The sequence below is a fragment of the Oryzias latipes genome, chromosome 17 (assembly GCF_002234675.1).
Source record: "Oryzias latipes chromosome 17, ASM223467v1".
NCBI lineage: Eukaryota > Metazoa > Chordata > Actinopteri > Beloniformes > Adrianichthyidae > Oryzias > Oryzias latipes.
The window spans coordinates 16685912-16692928 of record NC_019875.2 but is presented as its reverse complement, the minus strand read 5'-3'; positions in this window follow the sequence as shown (position 1 = coordinate 16692928).

Genomic DNA, 7017 nt, shown 5'->3' with positions numbered 1-7017 from the left:
CACACACTGACTCCCAAGAGGAAACGAGAGTCACCAAATTAACAATAAAGCACGTGTTTGGATTGGAGGAGGAAGTTGGAGAGCACAGAGAAAACTCAAACATAAACAAGGACTTCCTTTAAAAAAAATGCCTTCCAAGGGGGTATTCCAGAAAGCATGTTTAAACTACCCTGACTTTAACCCTGAACTCTGGCTGAAGTCTGGCTGAACTTGCTTACTCTGGGTATGTCGGTTCCATAAGACAGGTTATGAGTTGGCGTAATTACGCTCGACTTAGTAACCCTGGGTTAATGTGTGTGCACGGCAAGTACATAAAGGCATTCTGAATGGATCGCCGATATCCAGAGTCACCATGGAAACGCGTAGAGAAAAGAGAGCGCTATACTTCAGTGAGACAGAGTCAGAGATCAGCAACAACAAAAAAAAAAAAAGAGTTTCTGCTTGGAGAAAAATAACGGACAAAGTAAATGCACGAATTTCAGATCTTTTTACCAATTACACATACATATATATATATATATATATATTCAATTCATTTAAGTTGGATAAGTTGTGTATATATATATATATATATACACAACTTATCCAACTTAAATGAATTGATTCAATTGGGAACAAGTAATTGAGTTAAAAATTTTGAACCTACTTTCTTATGTCTATTCAACTCAATAGTTATTTATACAACTCAAATTTACAAATTTATCTAACTAAACGTCATATTATTCCAATTCAATTGAATGTTTTTCCATGTTAATTTGTTGTATTTCTTGAACTCTCATATGTCTAAGTTTGAAGCTGCAGATTTTCTCATTTTTATAAAATTAACGCAAGTGATACACTGTGGGTTTGCAGTATCCAATGCATGTACTTACATTATTTTACAGACTTTGGCCATGACTTCACTTCACTCATCCTACTTATACACTAGGGCTGCTAAATAAACTTATCATCCCCTACCTCCCTCTCACTCATGGTGCAGAAAGAATTAAACATAACAGGACAAATAACTCGGCAAAACACAGTAAACCAGCTAAACAACTAAACACATTTGGTCAAAAACCCACACTTTAACCCAAATCCGTCCAGACAGGCAAAGGTAATAGTATCCCACAATCCCTTGCTGTGCCGATCTAACAGCAGCACTAAACTTAATTGAATTAATTTGAATGAAAGTAAAATAACTGTCTTATAACTATGTTATTTTTAAGTTGACTGAACTCAAAAAAATGATTTATCTTAACTGAAGTAAATAATTAAGTTAGATCAATGTAAAAAAGTTTATCTTTCCAACATCCAACGTGGTCTTATCACCCTCTCACGGTGGAAAAAGTATTATCTGAGCTTCTTCATCCACTTAATCATGTTCAAATGGACACACCATGCTGCTTCACCTCTCTGAAAACAAACTAACCTTCAACTAAAGGAGATTAGACTCTGACATGAACTTATTTGGATGTTATAAAGATGAATAGAAAAAATCTGAAATGACGGCTGCATGGTCTTTTTAAAAACCCGGGATTTATAAACAAGTGATGTAAAGACATCAAGGAAAGACAATAGTTAATCAATCATTAGGTGGGTATTGTATTTGAGATGTGGACATATTAAGCTCAAATTATGTCTGAATTCAAATAAAGTCTCAAAGAGCTCCAGAACTGGACCCAGTCTTGTATATTTCTAAAAAAAAAAGCTATTCTTCTCTCAAAATATGCTTATTCATTTTAACAGCTTGGCTTTTATTGTATTAAAGTGCTGAAAAACGGTTTTGCTCATTCCTAATTGGAAAGTGGGGAAAAAAATAGTTACCTGTAGTTTTGTCAGTTTTTAATGCACTGTTTTTAACTTTAAATCTCAAAGTTTTTTTTTTTATATTGTCACTGAGTTGCATGAAAGTTAACATTTTGTTTCAGATTGTGGTTGTTATGTCTAGGGAAGAAGAGCATACTGACAAACTTGTGAGTCTCTCAGATTGTGTGATAAATATGGAAAAGACCCCAGTGGCTCATCACTGTAATGTGACATTGCTGTCCTGATTCCTGGTACCTCATTAACCTCATGTTCCTACTCAGCCTAATCTTGCACAAGAGGTTCATACGGCAGAATAGGAGAAGACCCATTACTGTTTAGTATTTCCATCATTTCTCATGAAAAAATATTTATGCTGCCTGCTGTGGATTTCTGGCAGTGTACCTAATTTACTGTCACCTGCATCCTGCTGGTGCATTGTTATTCCGGCGTGGTTGTTTTTGGTGTCAGCGAGTGCAAAGTCATTAGCCTCCTGCCGAGAATTCTTCAAAAAACTCCAACTTTTTTTTTTTAATCTGCTCTATGATTTTTCCCAGAATCCAGAGAGGCAGCGCATGTAGTACCAGACCCGTTCGCAGTGTGACACAACAGTCCTGCGTGCAGCCATGGAAGATGCTGCTGTTACGAGATAATTGAGCTAATCTAGTAAATCTGAGTCAGCCAACATTTTCTGCAAACATACTCGTACACATTGACTAAATCCATGTGAAATACAGTGCGTGCACGTACTAATAGTTGGTTAAACTAAAAACACGTAGTGCTTTCTTTGATTTTTCTGTGCACGCTCTGAGGAGGTGGATGAATCCGTGGATCTTCCTTTTGACTAAAGCCACCGACACTCCAATTAACCTGAAACTGGTTAAAATTGATTTGTCTCCCTTTTTCGCTGTATCTTAGGATGCTTGATGCATGGCAAGAGGACGTTTGATAATTCATTAAAAGGATCACGAGTGCGGGCAGTGGCCAGTGGTCATCCTAATTAAGATGCATTAGGTACGCTACCAGCTGCTCTGGTAAATAGTTTCTTGTGTGCAAAGCGTGGTTTCCCTGTCCACCGGCAGATGGTTCCTCTTGAACCGCGTGTCCAATCCACTCTGATGAAAATCATACTTTTTTGTTTTTAACATGTTCTTGTGGCATTTTTCTGCTGAATGAAGGCAAATATAAAGAAAATTAAGAGTAAAACTGCAAGATTTTCTTATTTAAATCGTGAATCAGGAGCAGATGAAAAAATGCAGATTGAAAATGAGCGTATTTGAAACATAGAAAAATACGCCCAAAGCTCCCTGCCCTGCTCCATTCTGATACATCCACTTGTAGACGACTAGACCCATGTACGTCTTTGTTTTCCTCACCTGAGTTGGAACCTGGCTCCAAACTGTACAGCTGGATAGCTCCAATATTGCTTGCCACCTTTTATTGCTCTGGTAATGTTATCTTGTGTTATGTGAGGGTCTTTAAGCTAGGGGAGACCATGTTAACAGAGAGCTCTCAGCAAGTGAAGGGAAAGGCGGGGTGGGGTTGCTTCATGCCAACAGTTCCACCCACAACTCAGAAGCAAACTAGTGCCACTCTGCAGAAACTATGTCCTAGAAAACAAAACATTTTTTTTTTTTATTTTGGCTAAAAACAGCATAATCCTAATTAAAAGACCACTGAGAACTCAAAGTGGGTCTGAGTGGGTCTTTAAGCAGAAAAAAAACGACAAAAAAAGAAGCTTAGTTATTTGTCTAATAAATATCTAAGTTTTTGCTGAACACCAGACGATGACTTTCCAGAAGCCTAAACCATGGAGTCTAAACAGTAATCCAAGTGCAGCAGCCAGACCAAACGAAGAAGCCTTGAAAGTCTTCCAGATAAAGGCAGGGGTCACTTCATCAGGGAAATGGAGCAGCGATCTGGGAATTTCTTGTTGCTGTCTGCTTCCCGCATTAGAATGACCCTTCCAGGAACCCGGCAGTGAGTGTGGATAAGTCAACACTGTCACAGTGGGACAGGAAACCTTGTTCTGTTTGTCAAGTTCATCAGAAAAGACGGTGGTAACATTGGAATTACCAAAAGTTTAACTCTCTGAGACAGCACTTGTAAGTGTTTATATCGCAGTCTTTAAATTCTACAATCTTATTTAGCTTTTGCATCTGTGCTGAAATGTAGCATCAATTTGAATGTATTTATTGTTTGACTGTTGGAAGACCATTTCAGGTGACGTCCTCTTGAAGATCATCAGGAGAATGCCAAGAGTGTGCAAAGCAGTAATCAAAGCAAAAGGTGGCTACTTTGAAGAACCTACAACATGACATATTTTCAGTTGTTTCACACTTTTTTGTTATGTATATAATTCTACGTGTGTTAATTCACAGTTTTGATGCCTTCAGTGTGAATCTACAATTTTCATAGTCATGAAAAAAAAGAAAACTCTTTGAATGAGAAGGTGTGTTCAAACTTTTGGTCTGTACTGTATATATACAGTATATGGTTTGTTGCAACTTAGCGACACACAACACAACAGGGTAAAAGTTATTAAAAATGCAGTTTTGGGCTAAATTTAATGTTTTTTATTACAAAGCACAAATATATAATAATAATAAAATAATAATGATAACACTCAACTCTACATCGCTGTGTCTCCTGATGACGAAGAGTCGGTCAACACACTCTTAAAATGCATTTTAGACATTAAGTCTTGGATGGCAGAGAACTTCCTACAGTTAAACCAGGACAAAACAGAGGTTTTAGTGATCGGTTCTGAATACAAGAGAGAGATTGTTTTATCTAAACGAAAGAATTACAAAACTTCTCAGTGTGTAAGATACCTGGGTGTTATTTTTGACTCCGAGATGAATTTTATACCGCAAATTAAAAATATCACGAAAACAGGATTTTATCATCTAAAAAATATTGCCAGAGTCCGCCCATTTCTTTCTCTTGCCAGCACAGAGGTGCTAATGCATGCTTTTATTTCCAGCAGATTAGATTATTGTAATGCCCTGCTCTCTGGCCAGAACAAGGATATCAAACCTTCAACTGCTGCAAAATTCAGCAGCAAGCGTATTGACGAGGACCAGGGGGCGGGAACACATTCCACCGATTATAAAATCGCTGCATTGGCTTCCTGTGCGCTTTAGGATTGATTTTAAAGTTCTTTTATTGGTTTATAAATGTTTTTATGGTCTCGGGCCTTCATATTTATCTGATATTTTTGATTTGAAACGGTTTATTTCAAGCAATCAAATAGGAATAATACACAAAAACAATACAATCATCAGTTATACATTCATACAATAACTAATCAAACTTAGTATAATTAGACATATTAATAAATATTGCTTGAGAGGGAGTGGAAGGAAGCTAACTTATTTACCGTAATCCCACCCCTGTTCTACTGTAACCATTTTATTACACTTTAAAGTGACTTTAAAGTATGAGCCCTCGCGGACCCTGAGGTCCTCTGACACAGGCCTTTTATCCCAAAGGTTAGGACTAAAACGTACGGCGAGGCCTCATTCAGTTATTATGGACCTCGCCTGTGGAACAGGAGGATTTTGTGCGGTCCAGAGAGCCTCAGGGCCGCAGAGACTGTTCATGTTTTTAAAGGAAGGCTCTAGACCTACCTTTTTAATTTGGCTTTTAGTTGAATGTTAGGAATTTATTTGATATTTTAATTATTTATGCTCTTTTTACTAGTTTTATATGTGTACGTATACACATGTATTTATTTATTTAATTATTTGTGTTTATTTATTTTTATTTTTTTTGTCACACTTACCATTTTATGTGTCTATCAAGGTTTATGTAATTATTTGTTTCTTGTTCATGTTTTAAAGGTATTCTAATTTTAATTTTATTCCTTTTACATTTTATTTGTAACTCCAGTGTTTTGCTCAGAGGGATCCTCCACATCGGACTGACCCTTCTCAGTGAACGGGGTCCCTGCAATGGGATCTCCCACGTCTGACTCTTTTGATTGAATCTGGGGGGGTCCTGTGGTTGTGTACTCCGTGAACTTGAGTGGGGGGTCACTGATGTGGACATGTTGCCAAAATATCGTTTCCCCACTTCAGGACAAGGCCAGATCTGTACATTCCATCATTTTATCACTCTTTTTATCATGTTGTGTGTGTGTGTGGGGGGGGGGGGGGGGGGGGGGGTTGTCGGCAGTGTTTGTCTTGTCATTTTCTTTTAAAATTTGATTATATTCTATGCGAAGCACTTTGAGTTACATGTGTTGGAGAAGTGCTATATAAATAAAGGTTGATTTGATTTGATTCAATACCTTTACAGCAGTGCTTTTTGTGAAAACAAATAAATTAAAAGTGGAATGCATCTGTTGTGCTCCCTTGCTATATCACGATTCACCTTTCGTAGTCTCGCACGTTATTTTCAGCCCAACCTTGCATCCTTTTTAAACAGCGCACTGTGTTCTGATCTTGTTAATCAACCTCTTCTGTGCGTGTCTCTTGTACAGAGATGTGGCTGCTGCAGCTTGCCAGAGTTATATACCGGTAAATCTTCATTGCGATCAGATCTTTGTTTTCATTCTATAGGACTGGATCCATATTGCTACGAAGATTTGAATTCTAAGAGTTAAAGAAGACAGGAAAGTGTGAAAATGTTCATGTATGTCTGTGAAAGGTGTGTAAAGTGTGTATTGAGGAGTTTTACTGCCTTAAAACATGTACACTCCTACTTTTCGGATGTCACCTATTGCGGGTTATGGAACTTATCCCCCACGATAAACAAGGAAATGCTATACTTGTCTATTGGTTTTCTACATTGATTAAGACCCAACATGCTTAACAGTCTCAAGTCCCATTCATCCATTCCCACACAACTCTACTGCCATCTAACGTGCCAACCTGTCACAGATTCAATGTGGGTTCAGTGTCTTTCCCAACGACACTTGACGTATGGGCAAACAAGGTGGAAACTGAACCTAATTCAGCACTTCGACTGTTGATGGGTTAAAAACAGTATTTCCAAAAGAAACTCAAAGTAGGACATGAGTTAAGCTGAAAGAAAAAAAAACAGGGAGTCCCACAAAAAGGACCTACACATCCTTTTACAGTGCTTTGCCGTAAGACATTTATACATTTTATCAAAATTGAAAATGTGAATGCGCCCTTGGCTTCACTGCTCATGCTTTTATTTCATTCTGCCCACAGCACTTCTCTGCCCATAGTGCAGGAGAGTGGTTGCCAGGTATTATTTCCC